Genomic DNA, 22,975 nt, shown 5'->3' with positions numbered 1-22,975 from the left:
TACGAAGTGAAACAAATTTTTAATCAGCGGTGGCTAACATATTCAGAAAAATAGAGCAAAAACAAGTTATGTACAGACACACTCGATTCTCACCTGCTTATTATTATTTCCATGGAGAATACAGCCTATCTATAAGATAACTCAGTCACTACTTTTCACCACCTCATAGCACAATACCTGTACTTCTTGTGGTTACATTTCTACCTATTAAGCTCCTTATTGTAGTATATTTAGTTTATCTGTATTTGTATTTTCTTTTCAATTCAGTTCATTCTTGTAATTTTACTTTTTTTTTTTAAAATTTAAGATAACTAAGTTTATTTACTGATGGTGTGACAAAAAGTTTTGTGAGGCATTAATATAGTAGATTATATCTACAAGAACATTTAATTGAAGGGAAAGGTTTGCATAATTGAAACGAGTATTATACACAGGTAATTGAAAAGGCATACAAAACCTTTATGAAGGTGTTGCTCTGTGTTCCACATAATTTTGAGTGTATAGCCATCCATCTCCGGGGGTGGGTGGGGTTTGGAGCCTATCCCAGTTGCCACAGGGTACACACTGGACAGGTAGCACAGGTAGCCATACACAAGTTGCTTCTTCACTGTGGGAGGAAACCAGCAATGCATTAGAGTAGAGAACCAATGCAAACTCCAACCAGAAGGCTGGAACCAGGTGGCTCTAACCACCACACCCCTGTTGCCTTCTTAAAGTATATACATATAAAACATGTCTCTCTCTAGTAAAAAGTTTGCCAGACTTTTCACTTGTCCCCACTTTCACCCACATGTTGTCGGTTTTCTAACAGTTTTCCATCGCATCGGTTTCTTTATATTTCTCATTAGTAATGCCACCTTGTTTCTTTTGGTTAGCATGTACCTCATTCGTAAAATATGCCAATCCCCATTTGTGTTGAAGCTTTATTAGGTATGTTTAGTGTGTGCTGTTTCTTTGACTTGTTTCTTATTAACAGGACAGTGAGACCACAATTAAACATACATCTTGATTGTCTCGACATCACTGCTGTTTTCAGTTTTGGCACAGACTGAAAAAAACCCTGTTTTAACATTTTTTTTCAGTTTTCTGCAAAATCAAAACTTGTGGTTACTTTGAGAAATAAACTTGAATCCTCATGCTACTCTCTCTCTTTTTTTAACTGCAGCCAATAAGGAGTTTAACCCACCATCAAACACACACACACACACACACACACACACACACACACACACACACACACACACACACACACACACACACACACACACACACACACACACAGTGACCAAAGGAGTGCTATGTGTGCATATCAGACACCTGACAGCACAGAGACATCTGGCCATTTGTAAGGTCTTGATTGGATGTACAGAATTACCTGTTTAACTGAGTGGACAGGTGTCGTGCCACTGTTAGCTCGCACACTGCTTCCTCCTCTGCTGATATGAAGCTGTCATGTTGTGCCGGTAATGGGTGAGGCGTCACACATGGGAGGTGAAGTGCATCTCCGTTTTTCTTTTTGTTTTTTTGCCTTTTTGCACACTAGCACCTGGTGTACAGGATGGAGGTTTAAAGAGCATGTTTTTGTGCTTTTCCCCCCCTTTTTTTCTTCTTTTTTTGACCGCACTGTTACATCAGCGATACACAGCACTGCACTGCCTTGTCAACAGGATAAGACAGTGGTAGTAAAACAAAGTAAACAGTCCCCTGATGGTAACAAAGTCCCTGTGGTGTGATTTACAAACAGGATTTCTCCTCCCTTTGCTGGCCATTCTCTGACAGGCTCAGGAAACCAAGCCTGCTGTGCCTGATAAGGAACTGGACTAAAAGAAATCCATTAAACTGGGCACTGAACCTTCTTCCCATCCTGCCCTGTCTTCTTCAGAAGCAGGAAGACCACAGGAGAGACCTGTGTGACTTTTTCTCACAGTGCAGCTGACAATAGTGCAATCAGCTGGGAACAAGTGTCACACCATTGCCCTTTCCTCTGTTTGTTGCTGCCATCTATTTTGACTTGCCTCCAGCACATATCTATCAATTGTTCTGCATTTTCAGATGTCTGCATGTCTGGGTTAGGTGAAGAGCGTTACAGCGTCTCTCCGAGGCTCTTCACACAGAGGGAGATGAGGGAAAAAGCTGAAGATCTGACGGGGGACAAGAAAATCTGACAGTCGAGTAAGAGCGATTTAACGCCGCGTGGACAAATGGCTTCTGCTGTTTGATATTCCTGCGTACGCTTATCCACGTGTGCCTCTGTCTGTGACTATTGTAACTCAAGCACAGGAGATGACATTTACCGACAGCACAGTACATTCTGAGCACTGATAAACACGGCGCTTCACTCTGCACCCTCTCTCTCTCTCCTACCCGCTTCCTCCTCCTCAACCTCCTCCTCCCTCACGCTGGCTCTTCATCCACCTCTCCTCATTTCTCTCCCCCGATTGCCTCTTTGCATTGTTCTGTTGTCTTTTACCACCCATCCATACATGTGCCCATCTGCCCTCCCGCACGCTCACACCTCTTCTCTTCCTCCTCCTCCTCCTCGTCCTTCTCCATCATCAGCCACCTCTCCGTGCCTCCGTCTCTTTTCCCTTCCCTCACACCAGCTCTCACCTTTTCTCCACAGGTCACTGCTATAGCTACAAGGTTGACAGACTTGTGAAAACTAAGTAAAGAAACTTGTATTTTCAGTATAAAGAGCTTGTTATATATTGCAATTAGGCACAATTAGCTGGCAGTGTATTTGTCCTCTACTTTATGCTTCTATTGTCTTTTTGTTGTTGTTGTTGTTTTACTTCTTCTTCTTTTAATTACTTTTTAAACAGATGGTGGACTTTTACAGTTCATTCGTCCTTAAACTGTTATAATTAAAAGCCTAATTGTGATGTGAGAGCTTGCTAATTAATGGAACTTTGAATATTTCAGAACCAACATCCTAAATAACTTGAGAATATCTGCTCCAATTAGTGCACATATATTATATTTATATATTCTTGCACAGAAGTAAAGAGCTCAAAGTACAGATGTCTGAATATTGCGGCATATGCTTAAGAAAGTAAAGATTTCAGAGACCTGGGTTAAAAGCAGCCAGGTGTCCTTTTGTCTCATCAGTTAGGCCACTAGTCAGTCTTCGTCTCCTCATTTCCTTTTTAGCTTTTGAATGTAAACGCAACAGAGGCGGTGCTATAAAAATATAAATCTTCTGTAACTTGTTTGATGTGAACGTATAAAAATGTTCCATCAGTTCTAAATTTAGATTGGAAACTATCTATTCTGTCTGTAAGGTAAAGTAAAATGAGGCAATATTAAGGTGTTCAGAAGCTTTTGCTTTACAGTTTAGAGGAAGGTGATTTCCCACATGTGCAGCTGTTGATAACTAGGGCAAAAATATACATGTATGTGTATTAAACTAAGTTGAAGTAATCTGATTTTTGCATGAAAAAGAAAAACAAGCTTTACTGATGCTTTTTTTTTTATTAATTTTTTTACTGAAATCCAACTTTCAGAAATATAAAATTCAAAACAAATTCAGGGTTTGAAACGTTTTGGCTTCTGAAGTGGGGCATGGCAGCAAAAAGTTTGGGAACCACTGGATTAGACGCAGCTATAATGTGGCGAGTGAATTTGACAAACAGAGTGTATCACAGAAGAGCCTTGTCTTATTGGTTCCGCATCATCCGTAACTCCCTCTATCTCCCATCCCGCCCTTTTTTTCATCCTCTCACAGCTTTATGTGACTCTGCCCGTTCCTAATCGGAATGACAGACAGACGCTCCGCCGAAAGAAAGACGGAGGGAATGAAAGGGAGAACCGAGATTTTGTCACTGGAGTATTTGTGTATATGTGAATGCATAAGTTGAGTGGGTGTGAACATCCCCAGATTCACACCCTTATACACCCACCCCGCCGCACCTCCCATCAGACTGAAGTGATGCATCCCATCCCAGTTTCCCAAATTCCCAAGTAAGGACAGATGACCCACCTGAGATCTGTGTCAAACGGTCACAACTGATGCAGAAGACGGATGGTGCATCAGTTGTGACAGCACACTTTTTTCACTGGACGTCAGGTTGGTAGCTTCATACAGTAGCATGGCATCCAGTCAGCAGTAACACACACGCACAGACACACACACTGGTTTCTTCTGGTCTGTGCCTCTAAAACACAGATGGCTTGAGTCAGTGTAATTACCGTGGACAATGGGTGTGGTAGCCCACTAACCAGTGCCACCACAGGCAGTGCTGCAGACACACACACACACACACACACACACACACACACACACACACACACACACACACACACACACACACACACACACACACACACACACACACACACACACAAAATGTATGTACATGCAAAACCTGATTTCAGCGACCAGTGAAAGCCAGGCAGGATTATAATTCCTGGACGGGGCGTTGAATAACCAACAGAGGTGTAATGCAGTATTTACATAGGCTGGTTGATGATGATTCATACCACTGGTGACTTGAACAAAGGCAACAATACACACACACACACACACACACACACACACACACACACACACACACACACACACACACACACACACACTCAGACATTCAAGTGCACACATTTTTTTTCTTCCTTCCTCTTTTCCTTCTTTGACTTTCTCTTTTCATACACCCATGCTACAATTATCTTTGACTTGATTTCCAAGAAATTATTTTACATGATCAACTTCGAACACCTGCAAAGTCCCCCCACCCACTCACTCTTATTTAAAAAAAAAAAAAATCTGCTTCAACTCATCAAGTGAGGAGCAACCTTGACTGAAGTGAAAAAGGTTTAACTTGAGCGACAGTGAAAAGCAAACGGAAGATGGGTTGCTAGTCTGAAAGGCATGGGTGGGTGAGAGCAGACCGGATGAAAGAAAAAGCCGGCAGCTGAGGGGACAACAAGTGCAGCAGGGTGGCGGTTAATGCCCCTCCCTCTCCTTTCCTCCTGCCCCTTCACTTGCAAACACACCACGCTCACCCACCACCAACTTCATTCATTCAAAACAGCACGAGCAAAAGAAGGCCAGAGAAAGAGAGAGAGAGGAAAAGAGAGCAAAGCTGTGGAGAATAAGGAGTGGGAGAGAGAGACGGAATAAGGGAGTCAATGGATTCTTTGTCATCAAAGAACTTGTTTATTTTCGAGCTTACCAGTCCAACAGTCAGGGAGAGACGGCCAGATATCACTCCCTCTGTCCCTGTTTTTCACCGTCTTTACCCGCGATAGGATCATTGTTTAAAAAAACACATACGAAACAACAATTTGATACCCCTGGAAGTGCTTTGGATCACTAATGTCTTCATTTGAATAAGCGGCAACATTACAGATACTTTTGCATGCCCCCCAGGCTTTGTCATTGATACTCTTAACCACCAAGTCAAATTAGTCCTGTGACGCTCCCTTTTAATCTTTGTATCTGTTTCACCTATTCTATGCCCTATAAAAGGAGGCATTTGATCTTCGTTTGATAAGTAAATAGAGATGTAGAGAGAAAATATAAAATGCAAAAACAAACAGAAAAACCTAACGAGCTGGGAGTCATATCACAGATGCTGAGGTTAGGCTACCTATAAGCCAAACCTAGTTCTTTTTTTTCTTTTTTCTTTTTTAAAAAGTCTAAGTTAAAAGGTTTAATTTCAACTGAAACAATCTACAGTGTCACTCGATGTTTCCTTCTCCTCTCTAAACAAGTGTTTCAAAGAACGCCCAGTGTCCAACCGTCTCGCTGGGATGTGAGGCCCCTACACAGTTATCCTCTGTGCACATTCTCCCTCCCTCTCTCCCCCAGCTGGTATTCGCACATGAGTAATGGGATTACCACAGCGAGTGGTGAGGCAGTGGAGGACGAGAAGGGAGGGAAGGAAGGAAGGGGGAGGATGATAGTGGAGGACAAGTGAAATAGAGGAAGAAGGGGATCAAAAGGAGGGTTAACCCAGCAGCAAGAGGTCCACCTGGAAGAAGAAGATGATGAAAAAGAAGGACACTTGTGTGGGAAACCGCTTCAGTTAAAATATGACATTTATATAAACACACTGCAAACTCATTTCTAAACTTCAGACTCAGATTTGCACTGACTGAGTTTTGAGATTCAGGGCCACTGAAAGAAACCCATCGTGACTTACTATTTTCATCCATGAGGCCCGAGACAGAAAAACCACACTCTCTTTCTGTTGGATTACCATGGCAATGAGGGAGCTATTCAAGAACAAAAAGCTCCTTTTGCGGTGGGTAAAGTATGGAAAAAGCAAGCGGCCAGTGCCCATATGAAAGCGGGGCGGTGGGAGTTGGAAAGAGAGGGTAATGTGAGAGCGGGTGGAAGGCACAGAGAATGCGTGTTATATTAAACCAATGTCTGGCAAGGTGTCAAGCCTGTAATATATACAGAGAGGGAGAGGAGAGGGAAGCAAAGGAAGAGGGATCAGTTAATTTAGTGCTGGGGAAGTGACATTGATGGACAGGGAGGCGGAGGGAGGACTGAGGAAAAGTGAGGAGGGGGGGAAAAGAATGCAACCTGTTTGTGTGAGGAAGAGATAGAAGAATGTGAGCGAGGCAGGAAAGGTGCAAGTGTCAGGCTGGGAAGGAGAGAGAGGTACGCCTGGCCGTGTGACAGTAGCTATATTGAGCACAGCGTGTGTGTTGACACTGTCTCCTGTATCTCACTGAGGAACAAACTCTTCCTATTGGCATAGCACAGAGCTTCCTCTTCCCCCCTTTAACTCCTCTCCACCTCTCAGCAACCAAAGTGCAAGCTCACTCCACACATCCCCTTACTTTGATTTTCATATAGCCACAATGTCACCGCTACATCCGTCTTATTACCTGTTTCCACTCAGCGCGATTGCCTAAAACACTTCAGCTCAGTGTGCTTTTCTATCTTGTTCCTCTTTCTGCGTCGGTTGAATTCAGTTATGCTTTATTTGCATGAATGAGAGGCAATCATTATTGTAAGAGCAGCAATTAAACACTCAGTGGAGGACAGACCTTTGCCAAGGCTTGGTCCTAGTTAGCTGTCACTTTTACAGCTAACTAGGGCTGGAGAAGGGAAAATAATGTTAAGTAATGACTTAATAACTTTACGCTGATTTTCATCTCACTGTTTTGTTTTGTTTTTTCCTCTGCGGGCAACATGACTGTTGTGGTTCTTCCTCTGTTCTTTGTTCAGCTGTGTTTTAAGCAAAAACACTCAGAACGGGCTCAGCACTAAAAAGCAGACTGAGAGCAACCACTTTCCAGGATCAGCAATAATAAGACAGTGAATATTAAACATGCAACCATAGAAAGGAAAGAAACACCTCTCCAAATAGTTGGCATTATTGCTTCGTATTAGCTCTCAGGTGGGAAATGCAGCTCCTCGGCTACCTAAGGCTGGCAAAATAAAGCAAGTCAACCCAGTAATGGGTATGAGGGATTATAACTCACCTGTTTAAACTGTATCAAGGCTTAAAGTTATTAATTATTAGGGTGTGGTTGTTTTAGCTGAGAGGTGTGGCGACAGAGGTGGCTGTCTGTTAGAGGCTCAGAGTGGCTCAACATGACGTCTCACCAACTTTGTGGAGCTGATCCCTTTTGGAGCACTTTAATGCGACTGTCTTACGAGTAACAAGTTATGCTGTGTGGTTAATTTCACTTCCAGCTCAAGCTCAGTTTTGTTGAGATAATCTGGTATTATGAATCTGTTTTTCTGTGCACCTCACCCATACAGTCTAAAGATGCACTGTAACGACTAAGCTCGTTAGTATTAGATCATCTCTCCAAATATGGTAATATAATCGAAACAAGGACAAAATGATGACATCTTGGCTTTAAAACAGGATTTCACAAACCAATCTGCTTGTTATGATGTATGTGATGAGGTATCAGACCATTTAAAAGTCTACTATGTGCACCAACACATCAGTCCTAAAAACATTTCACTTGTCATTTTGGCTCTGTGCAGCTTCTTTATGTGTTCATGTGTAGAACACCTTTAGGTTTTGCTCTTGGGACATCTAAGATTTCACTGAGGAGATTATAGCTGATGGATTCTGACTGACCAAATCAGATGGCAGAAACGCATCAATCACTAACCTTGTTGTGAATGGGTTCATCCCTGGCAGTTCGCAGTCTTAGCTGTTTTAGTTTTGCTTATGCAAGCATTTATCTTTTCTAACTGATCACTTGCAGGTGGTTTACCTCACAGACTAACCCTCAATAATAATACCTTCACCCCAAAGCTACTACTGCAACTTTCCCAACTACAAGACCTGTGCCTGTTTAAATTAGCCTAATGTCGCTAGCCATGGAGTAGCGCATCAATTTATGTCCACTAGCTTAACTTCACTAACCCTTCAAATCCTCTTTCATCTTTTTGTGCAAATATCCATTTTAAAACACCCCTCAGCCAGAACATGGTATGTGTCAACACGTTAGCAAGGTTGTTACTAGTTTGAACTCTGATAAGGCTTGTAAACTCTGTTTTTCATGGATGCTACCTTGGAAAAGAGGCACAGAAACAACTTGAAATGAAAGAATCTGGGCTGCATTTAAATTTCTCGGTGCCCAATGCTGCAGTCACACTGGGGAAAGCAGTAGCTAGAGACCACATGACACATAACACAAGTTTTGCAACCACGTGCAATGACTTTGCTGGATTGTTGCCTTTATAATTGTTGCTTTCTAGGAAAGGACCTGATCTGTGACCACTTGCAGTCAGTAGCTGTCTTTAAAATGAGTTTGGTGCTTTGCACCAAAATGGAAAAAATATGGACTCAGTCCGCCATCAGTTTATGATCAAATAGGTCAAGTTGGTAATTACTTTCAATCTGTCTGTGATAATATGGAGAAAATCACAAATATGTTGCCATCTTCATATACAGAAACTCACCATAACTTCTTACATTCAGAGTGCAGTCAGAACCTCGTGAATTTGCAATAGAAGTCAGACTTTCCTCCACAGATAGTGACGTAGTTGCTGCAAGACAGCAATTTAGTTGCAAAGTGAAATAGGTGCTCAGGAATTAAACCAGAATACAAACGACTGGAAACCATCTCAGTCGGGTCCCCTGTTACAAAGAGATGTGTCACCCAGATGAGATGCGCTTGTCAACCCAAACAGATCAGTTGGTGGCTACAGCTACTTGCCCAGAGGTCGTGGTTGCCACAGACTTTTCCTAATTGCAAGGAGACTGTCATCATATTTTTACTCTAGCATGATGGATTAGTGCTTTTTGGTTTCTGTAACAAAAGAAGCAATTAGATATCAAATTACAAAAGGAGTTGATGTAGCTCTCAAAACGTGTGTGTTCCCTCTTTTTCTCTTCTGGCTTAGAACATTTTCTGCCCGGTGTTGTAGGGTCCTGATTAAGTTTGTGTTCCAGAGGACGGTGGGAGTCGGAGAGTACGTACTGGTCCGTGTGGGCTTCCGGTAAACTTCAATGTTGAGGTTTCCATTCTCCTCAATGCATACAACACAGTCCAGGAATGGCAAACTGCTATTCTTTATGTCTTCCCTGGTGAACTTATCCACTGAGTTGATGTGAGCAGTGAGGGATTCTCCTTCTTTGGTTTTGATTTTGACCCAGGTGTCATCAACATATCTGTACCAGTGGGTAGGTATCCTTTAAAAGAGCCAAGAGCCTTTCTTTCCACTTCCTCCATGTAAAGGTTGGCTACAGTAGGTGACACAGGGAAGCCCATGGCACATCCATGTTTTTGTCTGTAAAAATTCAGGGACTCTCCACCAATTGCTCTTAGAACTGAAGAAGGTGAAACATCTTCAAGAAACCTAAAGAAATCCAGGCACTTTTCTTTCCAAGCTCGTTAGACTATGATGACCTGGATGACTGAGAACCTTCACAGACATATTGGCTATATAAAGCACTTTGAGTGCTTTCAAGTAGAGCATAAAAGTGCAATATAAGAAGCATTTATATGATAAATGGTGAGGAGGTTACCTTTTTTAAAATGGAAAGCTTGCTGGTGGTTTCAAGACAAAAGAAGATAGCAACAAAAACTCAGAAATTCCTTAAAATAGCCACGTTTCTGTCTTAAATCTGCTTACAAGATTTCATGCCAGTTTCTCCACAGGTCTCAAGGTATGTTTGTCACAAACAGATGGAGTGGTAATCACAATGACCTTTTTTAAAAGTAGAGCTATAAATGACAGATTGCAATAATAACAACATCATAACGTGAATAAAAATATGCGCAATGAATGAATGAACAAGGCAGTTTATTTTACATTCTGCATCATCTCCCCCCACACACTACAAATGACTTGCCTGCTCCCTCTCATCCATCCATGTGTGTCACAGCAAGACCAGAATTAGATTAGGTTTCTGGATCACGCCCTGTTTTGTGTGCTTGTGTGTGTGTTGGGCTTGTACTGTATTTGTAGAAGACGTCTGGGTCAGATCCAGTAACACCCTCTGCTTCCCCCCCCATCTCACATCCTCAATTAGACATCCTCGCACCGGGCTAAGCCGGGGTCACTCACATTGGATCTCCTAGAAGTACTTGGCCACCAGCCACTGAAATGCCCCCTCTCGCCCACCCAATACCGCACGTTCCTCGCATACAGAGAATAACCCTCAGCCCAGGACAGATGCCCCTGCTGCCACATAACACCCAGAGGTCTGATTCCAACATGGATTCACATGTTTAACCAGGGTGGGAATAGCAAATGACGTTCCACGCTACAATGACATTTGGAGATATTTTTAAAATAAAAAAAAGCAACCCCAAAACAAAAACATTTTGACCAAATCGAAAACGTGTCTTCTCTCTGACACATTCAAGCATCAGCTAGTAAACACTCACACATGCACACTATCTCCTCTTTCACTCAATCAGGCAGAATCTGTCCCCTTGGCTGGTACCCCTCCCATCATCACCATCATCATCAGCTGGGCATGGAGACAGCAGGCCTGTAGGTGGTTCAGCTATGTGTCATACATTACATGCCAGTGCAGGGGAGGAGGACTGACACAGAGCATGTGTTACACTTGCTCAGTTTGATGTGCTCTGCCCTCGCACAGGCACCACTGTGGGTGGCATAGCTATGTGTCATAATCACCATCATCCTTTGCTTTGTCGGATTTCTCCACGTACGTGCGGGCCTTTGTGTGTGTGTGTGATTGTTTTTGCGTCGCTGTACTGTAGGTCCTTTTGTGGAGGTGCCGCGCTGTGGGCTCATTCACAGTGTGGGAGCTGCTGTTATACAGCGGCGCTGATTCATTTTTTCTGACCCGCGCGTGCTATTGTGTATTGAGGCGGTCTGACGGTTCATGTTTTTACATCATGTAAGCCCTCAGCTAATTATCTTTGCCCTGCCTGCTGCTGAGGTCTGTGTGCGGTGTCTTTTTTTCCCCCTCCTTTTTCCCCCAGTACAGCTCATTCAAGAATAGAGACAACAGAACATGACATATTTTGTTAGATGTTTAATAAAAAGTCTGAACTCAGGGTCATCTCACTAGCTTTGTCCAAGGTTTCCACCAGCTGGTTCACGTGGCCTTCTTTAGTGGATAGAAAAGACCTTAGATAACTCCATTTGCTTAGAAAGATGACAATAAATGTAAACTTTTATAAGCAGTCTTTGAAGTTGTTGTACCCGTCTTTCACATTGCCTACCTTGTTATATTAGCTTCATGCAATTAACCTTTTTTGGCTGGCTGGTTACGCTAGGTCATATCAAGTAACCCAGGTGTATCGAGTGCTGATGTGAAGCATTATTCATTGTCATAGCTGCCTCGTTTGTCATTTGCTCAACGTCAGTTTTGCTGTACTGTTTTTTAAAGTCGTGCTTTGTTAAAAAAACACAAACACTACATGGTTTGCCATCAGAGTTTAACAAATATCCCAGAGGATGAACTGTAAATTGTCAAGCCCACACATATATTTTGTGCCCTTTTACATTTTTTAAAATTATTATTGTGAATTTTCGATTATTGTTGTGATTTTATTATAACTCTAGTTTTCCTGAGCTTCAGTTCTTCTTGTGTTTTTTTTTAAATTTTCGTTCCTTTATTTCTGTTCTAGTTTTTTTCTCATCCTTCTGTGTCTTGTGACTTTACAGTTATTATATTGTTAGTCCTTCTTCTTGACTCCTACTCCTTAATGTGTCATCTGCGTATCCTTGTCACTGACTACTCGTTTATGGCTACCCTTCACATGTTAGTGTTTTTTCTTTGAGTTACTTCCTGTTTTACTTTGTAGGCTAGTTTCCTGTTGTGTCTAGTTCTAGTTTTACTTCCTAACTTTTCCCTCCTATATGACTGCTCCATATAGAAGCTTGTTGAATTCTTGACTGAAAATGTAATGTTTTTGCCATACATAAATGAAAATAATCTCACAATTTTGAATTGTGTCAGTAAGGCCTGATTTAGACTCTCTGAAGGGAAACTTTGTACAGTTGAAAACTATGTAAGTAGTTGACCTTTTGGTCATGAACCAATGTTTTGCATGCATACATGATCATTTAAAAAAAAGATTTTTTTACTTGACGACAGCAAAAATAAATGAATAAAAATATATAAATTCGGTGTGAGAAACAAGCGACCACACCTCCCTGCGTGTTTTCACCTGCCGTTAATTGCCTGTCTTCTGTCCTGTGTCCTGTTGTGTGTGTATAAGGCTTTGTCTTTCCTTTTGTCCAGATCTTACTGTACCTTTACTTGCTTCGACTCCTGGTTTGTGTATTATTTTAAACTCTGGACTTTGTGAGCTGAATAAAGGCTCATTATTCACTTATTTAAATCGGCCTCTGTGTCCTGTACGTGGGTGCTTTTCACACGATAACATAAAAACCTGCTGGTTGCTGATTTTTCCAGATTTGTCTATTTGTACATGACCTTTGTTTCTGGAGTAACAAACTGCAATGCTGTTCCTATTTGCTTCAGCTGTACATTGTGTTTAAACCTTGAGTAATTAACAAATGTTAGCACTGTGACATGTTGATACTACAGGTCTGTTAAATATCAGCATGTTGTTCGCATTTAGCTCAAAGGGTGCTTACATGTTAAGCATGATTGATTGGTACTGTGGCAGAGACACCTGTAAACAGTAACAATATGTGAAAAGTCTGATAAAGTTCATACATATAACTTTATTAAAATGTACTATTTGACATTTACAGACAATAAGGACTTCTTACACAATTTCTTGCAATTTCTAAGTAGATCTATCTGTGGATGCACAGAACATGACACATCCACGATAGGTTAGGGATAGGTTCCATATGAGGACATAAGAGCTAAGTAGAAAAGTATTCGAGCCAGTATGATGATTTGGGCCTAACTGGAGATTTAGGCTTAGGTTGGTCTTGTTTTTATTGTTTCACTGATCTTGAATTTATTTTTATTAATGTACCTTTAACTTGTATCTAAAAGCTCTGCAGGCTGTAATCATCCATCCATCCGTCTGTTTTCTTATCTGGGTACAAGTAGCAGGGTTAGCAGTGTAATCAAAAGCAGTGTAATCAAAAGCAGTGTAATCAAAAGCAGTGTAATCAAAAGCAGTGTATCAAAGCGTTCCCAAGCCAGCTGAGAGATATATCGTTAGCTTCATAGCATAAGTGCCTAAGTCATTGACTTAGTCAAATGACTTAGGCAATTATGCTATGAAGCTAACGATATAGAGATATAATCTCTTCAGCATGTCCTGGATCTACCTTGTGGACTTCTCCTGGTTGAAAATACCCAAAGCTCCTTCAATGCCTCCTTTTGAGAATGAGTGAACTCCTCAGCCTATCTCTAAAGGAGAGCTCTTTAGAGTCACTATCCAGAGCTCATGAATGTAGCTGAGGGTGGAAGCATAGATCGACCTGTAAATGACAGCTTAGCTTTCAGATTCAGCTCTGTTAATCACAACATGCCAGTAAAGCATTCATACAACCAATCTGTCTGCCATTCTCCTGCTCTGACCCTAAGATACTTAAACTCCTCCACTTCAGCTGAGCCATAGCCGTGGAGTTTAAGGTGCTTATTCTTGGAGGTTAAGTTCCATGCCAGTTGTGGATCGAGTGGTGGCCAGAGGGTGGGGATCCTGGTGCTCTGACCCCTGGTTGCAAAGACTGGTTTTAGGATTGTAGCTGTAATCCTCTAGTATATGATGAATACATATAACAGATCAAAACTGGTATGCTATGGTACCCCTGAACCTTTTCACCAACATTGTCACAGGAATATTCAGAACAGCCACAAATGAGTCAGTATTTCCTGTCTGGCTGTGAAGGTTCGCTTCACCTTTGAGCAAATAATCAAAAAAGAAAGAAAAAAATCGAAACACAAGGCCCACTGGCAGGCTTCTTTTTCGTTTTTTTTTTTTTTTCTTATCGTCTTTCTAAGCAGATGGGGCTGTCAGAACAGCTTATTGATTTCGTTTGAACAGACCGGTATGAATATTGTGGAGTGAAGCGAGTGAACAAAATAAAAGCCATCATCTGTAAGGCTGTGAGGAGGTGAGAGGGATTCTCAGGGCACCGGGAGCCCTGGGTGACGTGTCAATCAGGGGGCGTTTGGCCCTCATGTTGTTCCCACTATTAGCTTATAGGGAGTTTATGTGTTTGTTTGTTCAAATGCTCGTAAAAGTGCAATGATGAAGGAATGAAGAAGGCACTAAATGGCTGTCACGTCCTTATCTCTCCCAGAGCACTCTGATGTTAATTTCCATGGAGTGCCGGCATCCTGCTTTCATTCAGGCTTTCAGTATTTTATTGACAAGGTGAAAGCAGAGGGAATGACAGGAGAGATAAGAGGAGGAGGATTAGAGAGCAGAGTCATACAACATATCCACTGCTAACTGTGGCATATTTATATAATCCTGATTATATCTTGGTTGCAGATTTACCATGAAGAAATACATTATAAACACTTCAGTGAACTGAAAAGACGACAGGAAGAAAGCAAAGAAGCAAGATGTTTTGAGTTCATCCACCATGAAGCTTTGGGAAGTAACGCCTGTCTTAAACACTTTCTACATGTACACCTTTGAGTGATTGAATAACAATGGTGCTGACAAGACAAGGCCAAGTATGTCTATAAACTGTTCAAATAAGTCTGTTAGATGAATGGAAGAAAATTGACTCATTTTATGCTTTTAAAGAGATTTCTGTGGAAGAATTAAGAGCTGAAATATTTCTTTGGTTAAGGTGAAGCAGCCCGTGGTTCTCGCAGAAGTAAGCAACACAAAGTAAAAACTTTGTCAAAGAACTAAAGACAGTGACACTGTCCTTGTCTTTCCCACTCGAAGCAGACAGACACATATTTATTAGAGCTATGGTTTAGAGAAACGCTGCAGCAGCACCAGAGAATGGGAAAAAGCTCCACGACTGTCCTCGAGTGCATTTTTCTTTGCTTTAAAACAACAATATGTTAAGAAAAATGACAACAAAAGGGGAAAAATGTCTGGTCCAGACACAGTTCTTGCAGCACTGGGATCCTCACTGGGAACTTTCCCTTTCCACAAATGTGAGAATGAACTGAAGTATTGCTGCTACCTTTAACAATTTCTAGAGGATAAGTTTAGCACATGAGCCACAGTTTGGGTTAAATAAACCAATATTTTTTCTCTGTGGGGCTTTAGTAGAGAGCAGGAGGTCAACCTGAGAGTAGCTGTGGCTGCCACACAAAACACTGTAACTTATACACACACACGCAACACACACGTACGCACTGCTCCTCAGGGAGGGAAACCAGATCTGTTTAGTGGCACTTCATCGCTGGCACTGCCTCTCACTGGCACCCACCGACACACACACACACACACACACACACACACACACACACACACACACACACACACACACACACACACACACACACACACACACACACACACACTCTGGCAGCGTTCCTGGTTAAACTGACAGCTGGCATTCTGTCTTCGCGTACCACTGAGGCCTTATTTGTAGCCAGTTTCACCTTTACTGGGATTCTTCCAAACCCAGTGGAATTACAACTGTGTTAACCGACTCCTCACCTAACCAGATATGTGGCTCTCCGGTTACATGCCACCGTGCGGTTTTACAGTCATGAAGAGCGACTTTTACGGGCGTCGTTTTGCAGATGATGTCAAACATTTAGTGTGGCACGAGGAAAGTTATGATCCCTATCAGTGCCACAGCGATATAATTTGCTCCCTGATATGATAACTATCAAGAGATGTCGTGACATTTTGATTCTGAGCTGTTACATAGCAACAATATTTGATCTGAGAAAAGCAGTGATCTTATTTTGCATTAGAAGCTAACACACAAGCAGAGTTTACCTAAAAGAAGTAAACATGTGTGGTTTAAGCTCGGCAGTAAATCCAGTACTATTTCCAGACTGAGCTGTGGTTATTCATATTATAACAAAATAAGCAATGTGTCTTTTTTTTTGGCTGCTTCCTTTAAAGATCACGACAGAAAGATTATCTGCCTCCATCTCTCACCATCTCTAACATCCTCCTCTGTCACACCACCCTTCTGCATGTCCTCCTTCACCACATCCATGAATCTTCTCTGTGGTCTTCCTCTTTTCCTCCTGCCTGGCAGCTTCATGTTCAGCATCCCTTTTTCCAGTGAATCCACTATCCCTCCTCTGCACATGTCCAAACCATCTCAGCCTTGCCTTTCTGACTTTATCTCCAAACCGCTCTTCTCCCGTCTCCAGCGCATACCTCCACCTCTCCAGGATCTCTTCCACCTGCTCCTTACTCTTACTACAGATCACAATATCATTTGCAGATGTCATAGTTCACAGAAACTCCTGTTTGACCTCGTCTGTCAGCCTCTCCATTATCCACTGCTATAAAGAAGAGAATCAGAGGCAACCCCTCATGTAATCCCACCCCCACCTTGAATACATCTGCCACTCCTACTGCACTGTCTCGCTGTCCTCGTGCATGTCCTGCAACACCCTCACATGCTCCTGACTTCCTCATGCCGTACCACAGTTTCTCTCGCAGCATCCTATCATGTGCTTTCTCTAGATCCACAAAGACAAAGTGAAACTCCTTCTGACCTTCTCTTAACTTCTCCATTAACACTCTCAAAGCAAACACTACATTTGTAGCGCTCTTTCTGGACATGAAATCAGTGCTGCTCACTGATCGTCAACTTTCTTCTCAACCTATCTTGAACAATTTTTCCCATAGCTTCATGGTATTTGAATTTGATCTTCTTGTAGTTGCTACAGTTTTGCACATCACCCTTGTTCTTGAAAATCAGTACCAGTACACTTCCTCTCCAGTCCTCGGGCATCCTCTTACTCTCCAGGACTGTGTTAAACAATCTTTTTAAAAAGTCCACTGCCCTGCCATACCTGCACATGTATGTCATGTGGACTTCCTCACTTCTGCTTTGCTAATCCACTGCATTTCCCGATTAACTAACTTTCTTCATCTATCCTCTTCCCGCTCTCTCTCTTTTTCTACATTTTCCCCATCATGCAAGTGGGTTTCCTCCACTTTGCAAGCGACTTCCGGCCCAGCGCTTCCATTCATGCTGTTTTGTTCCAACATATCTGTTGATGTTGATGCTTGCTCTGTTCTTTCTTGGTGGACGTGCTTGCGCCCTCCCCACCTCTGAATTTCCACGTGTGCTCAGGGAAGTGGAAATGTTCCAGAGGAGCAAATCCATCAATTTCCTTAACCACTTATCCCGCCGCAGAGGGCTGGGAGCCTGCCTCGTATGAGAGACTAACACAGAGAGATGGACAACAGATCATGCTCAAATTCACATCTACAGCTAGTTAACCTACAACACATGTTGATGGCTAACCAACTGGACATAGTCGTGGTGGACAAGCAGAGGAAGACAGCCATAGTGACAGCTGTAGCAATACCGAGTGTTAGCAGCATGAGGAAGAAGGAACACAAGAGGCTGGACAAGTATCAAGGGCTGAGAGAAGAGCTCAAGATGTGGAGGTCTCAGTGGTGATCGGAGCACTCAGTGTAGTGACCCCCAAGCTATTCGAGTGGCTCCAGCAGATTCCAGGAACAACACCTGAGATCTCTGTCCAGAAGAGCGCAGTCCTAGGAAGAGCAAAGATACTGTGCAGAACCCACAAGCTCCCAGGCCTCCCAGGGAATTTTTTAAATATTACTGTTAATGTAAGACATTTGGGGCTTTTACCTGACTCTGTATGCAGCTCTGTGTGTTATATGAGTGTAGGTTTGAACAGGGTCACAAGTGTCTGAGCTGGCTGGAGCATTGATTTGACCATTTTTAAAGATTTTTCTATTTCTCTGGGAGGTTTATTTGGCTTTTTCAGCTTAATGATGGCCTCCTTCACTTGCATCCACATCTTTGGACATATATTGAGAGTTTTAGTGCAAACATCCTTCAACTTGAACACTTGGAATCAACTCCAGATCGTTTGTCTGCTTAATTTATCACGAAATAACAAACTAGCCTGACCTGAAACTCCCAGTCAGCTGTACAGTTAACTTTTGAGTCTCTAAAAGTGGAGACACTAAGTATAAAAATTGTTGAACCCCTTGAATTAAAGCTGAATGTCTGCACTACAATAACATCTTTATTGTTTGATTTAAAATCCCCTCTGATGACATACAGTGACAAAAACTGTAAACATTGTGTCATCATCCAAAGACTAATGGATCTAAGTCTATATAAATGGGTTCTTAATGCTTATAGGCATATTGTGATTGGGTTAGAAACAGCTTTTAAATGAAACAACCTCAAATACACAGTGGAACAGAAAACTCAGCCTTTGAAAACTGCATTTGCAATGAACGATCAGAAACAAAGTTCATGTTCTTTAGATGTATAAATACGATTTCTCAGCTACCTCTAAGAAGTCGACATTTTGGAGCAGAACAAACATTACGTATCGAAGCGACAACACAGCAACACAGATCTACCCGAGTCACCCTGGTGATAGGATCACATGCTCACCACCGCCGTCCGTGACTCAACTCGGAGGTGGGTGTCTGAAAGCTGTCACACTTACACACTCCAGCATCCTACCTAATCATCCACCTACTGTGCCACACAGCAGGGGAGAGCAGGAGAGAGGAAGAGGGAGACAGACTCAAGGAGAGGAGTTAACAAGAGAGGAAGAGGAATGATGAGGAGGAGGAAGAGCTGAACGAGGAAAGAAACACCAAAAGAGTCAGACGAGGAGACAAACACATGCACTTCTGGATGAGGAAACAAGATCGGGGAAGGCCAAATGTATGCAGTGCTGTTTGTCATTTAGCAGCTGCCCCCTGACGCAGCTGAGAGAAAATAAATGGAGGGAGAGATGAGGATGACGTGACTTCTTGTCTCCTCCCCACCTCCCAGTGTGCTGGGTGAGAACTTATCTTCAGGGTGTGGGGACACATGATGAGAGTCTGCAGCCCTCGCCTACATGAGCTCGTCTCACATTAAATAGATCCAGTTTGAGCCGGTGTGCCAAGGATGTTTTTTATTTTTATCGGTTTTACTCAAGGCGGTGGGTTGTTTTGACCCACTTTTTTCATGTGTAACTAATATGGTTTAGATCTGCTACAATTAATCAATTTATTCATCAGCTGATTGATAGCATGCTGGTTCAAGCTGGAAAAAGGAATCACCTGTGGTAAATTGTGATGGCTCTTCCCCCCCAAGCATGTGATGGATGTTAAAATAATCAGCATATGGCTCAGTACTGAAAATACTAATTATCTATAGCATGAAAAATATGGATAATAGAACAATGTGTCCAATGTAAATTGAAGCTTTAACTTGCAACTTTGATAGATTTATTCTCTCTAACTTGTAGCATGTACTCCTGACATCCACAACACAGTAGGTAGTAGAGCCTGAACGATGTATCGTGGGTGCTGAGATATCACTGATATTAGCGATTTGCCAATATCGGTGTTTGTATTTATAACGGCTGATAGTTGAAAACTCACAAAAATAAACTATGTTGTAGAGGTTGATGGTGCATAGCTTGCCCACCAAATGAACATCTACAACTTCCCACTTATGACACATTCCAGATACCTCGGAAATCGGATGCCGTCACTCCCGAGTTAACGCATTCCAGGAAAAGTGAGGAAAACTGGATTTTGTTTTAGTTCTTAGCAAGGTAGAGCCTATCACTAGCAATACAGCATTATACTTCTTTTCTTGCACTTTAATAACACATTCACAGATAGAGCCTGCTCTATATGCAAATGGATTAGTTAGTCACAAATACACAATAGTGGCAGTACAGATTAAAATCTTTACTGCTATTTACACACAGTGGCTAACTCTGGGTACGTTTGTCTGTTTCCACTTCCCTAGCAGTAAATCCAAGTTGAGGGGATGCGCCACAAAAAATTTCTGACTGGGAACTCGGAATTTCTGACTTCCGATTTATCCAGGAGCGCGACTTAATGCAGTAACAGCAGATCTGAGCACAGTGTAAATGAGTAATCCATGACTTGCGCCAGTAAAGCAAGATTGCTTTTAAACTGAATTGTTATATATTCTTATATTATTAAAGGGGAATCATAAATAAATACACAGAACAAATCTGAGTGAAATCTGTTTATGGTATCGGTCTTAAAAATCCTATATCGGTCGCTCGTGATACAACTATTCCAAAAGTACAGAACAACAGAATACCTCTTTTTCAAATCTCATGAACCCATATTTCATCCATTCATCCATTCTCTACTGCTTATATTTTTTTAGGGTCCCAGCTGTCTTAGGGGGCGAGAGGCAGGGTACACCCTGGACAGGTTACCAGTCTGTCGCAGGGCTAACACATAGGGACAGAGACCACTATTCGCACCCACATTCACACCTGTAGGCAATTTAGAGTTTCCAGTTAACTTATCCCCACTAACTGCATGTCTCTGAACTGTTGGAGAGCGCGGAGTACCCGGAATGAACCCATGCAAACACAGGGAGAACATGCAAACTCTACACAGAAAGACCCCAGCCTGATGGTGGAAATGAACTCAGGACCTTCTTGCTGTGATGCAACACTGCTAACCACCACTTTGCTGCCTCGTATTTCATGTATTAATTTAGTCACAATAAAATGCAGAAAAACATAACAATAAATCAAATGTTTAAAATATTATTTTTAAAAAAGATTATTTTGAACTTGATGGCAGCAACATGTCTCAAAAAAATCTGTGATGGGGTAAAAAAAAAAGTTGAAAATGTCATCACCCTTGTTCACCCTTTTGGAACATTTTGCATCTTTTTCTTCTTCTTCCTCTTACTTTGGCTGCTCCCTTTAGAGGTCGTCACAGTGGACACTCTGCTCCATCTCACCTCATCTCTACATCCACCTCTGTCACAGCAACCCTCTGCATGTCCTCCATCAGCACATCCACTAGGAAAAGAGCAGTATCGTGGGCATCGTAGAGAGTTTTTCAGAAGTTCACTAATCTGTAGAAACTTCTACAAATTATGGAACAAGTTCAGAATAATGTTAGTCAGTGTAAAATCGTAAAGACATTTAATATCTCATCTAGAGTATATATCATCAAGAGATTCTGAGAATCTGGAAAAATCTCTGTGTGATAGGGACAAGGCTGCATCCAATCAATACTGGATGCCCGCAGTCTTTGGACCCACTGCATTTAAACCCGGCAAACTTTTATGCAGTTATAACAATGGAAATCTGGAATTCTTTTTGGAAAACATGGATGTTGACTCCTCTGGACCGTGGCGTGTAATACACCACCACCACCAGCCTTCAGCGTTGATATAAGACAGGATGGAGCCTGGATTCTCTGTTGCACTAGTTTCTACAGCCATCAAATGTGTTATTTATCAACATAAAAATATTCATCCGTGTATAATGCAAGATAAGGAAAAGTGATGGATTCACTAAGTGAGAAGCACTAACCATCCAGTGTGTTGCATTTGTTATTGCAGCAATGACCTAAAAGTGAAAAAAGTTACAGACAGCGCCTCAAGTGTTTTGAGGCAACTGTTGTTGTGATTTGTTGCCATATAATTTTTTAGTAAATGCGATGGTAAAACACGCTATAGTTTAGCTTTGGTTAATAACTCAAAGGATAAATGAAAATTAACATAAAGCTTTGTAAAAAATTAAACTGCGGTCCTGATGTTTATTTCTAACCTGATGACTTTATAGCCACGAATAATGAGTAAAACTGTCAGGTGAAGCTGGCTCTCTACACTCTCTGGTCCATGCTCCAACCCAAAATATACTTTATAAAGGAATAAAAGAACAATAAAACAAAATAAAATTTCAGCCCAAATCAATAAACAGCTCTGTGTGTGTGTTTATGATGTATAGCTGTTTACAGAGCTGTTTATTGAGTGGTTTGACTTGAAATATAACTTAATTGTATTGTGGAAGTAGGAAGAGAAAGGACGTGTGTGACTTTTTAATGATCAAATGTTGTTTAGCTCGTTGAAATATGGAAATACAGTGCGTGATTGGTTAAAGTAAGCATTACTTAGTTCACTGAATGGTTTACAGTTTAGGAGGAAATGACTCTCTGTTTGAACCCCTGCTGTCAATCTTTGTTTAAGATCGGATAACATTCTAGTCCATGCCATATGAGTGAGCCAATTCCTGCAATAAGAATAGCGGTGGCATTCAAAGTGCTGCCCCTCAGCACTCCTAGTAGATAAACGTTTGGTATCAAGTTCAAAATCCTACGTTACCTCATTCTTGAGCTTTTGCATTCACAAGGTTTTCAGAAAACTTGACCTCTGACCTTGAGGTCAAGGTCACTGCGATTTGAACTTGTCCAAGACTTTTAGCAGATGCACCAAATTCTTACGTGTTATCACATTCACAAATTTGCGTGTTTGCGCTGCCATGGTGACGACAATACCCCAGAGCCTTTTATAGCTAAAAACATGAAAAGCTGTAGAAACAGCAGAAAAACACATGGCAAGAAACATTTTTCAGTTTCAAAATCTGGAACTGTCACATAAGTGACTTAACATGGTCACTTTATGGTTAGGAAAACTGATTAATTCATGCAGCTATTTAAAGTATTCACTGATTTTATGTTTGGCACATGT

Source organism: Rhamphochromis sp. 'chilingali' (genome assembly GCF_963969265.1).
Source record: "Rhamphochromis sp. 'chilingali' genome assembly, chromosome: 11".
Classification (NCBI taxonomy): Eukaryota; Metazoa; Chordata; class Actinopteri; order Cichliformes; family Cichlidae; genus Rhamphochromis; species Rhamphochromis sp. 'chilingali'.
Note: the sequence above shows the minus strand (reverse complement) of the source record.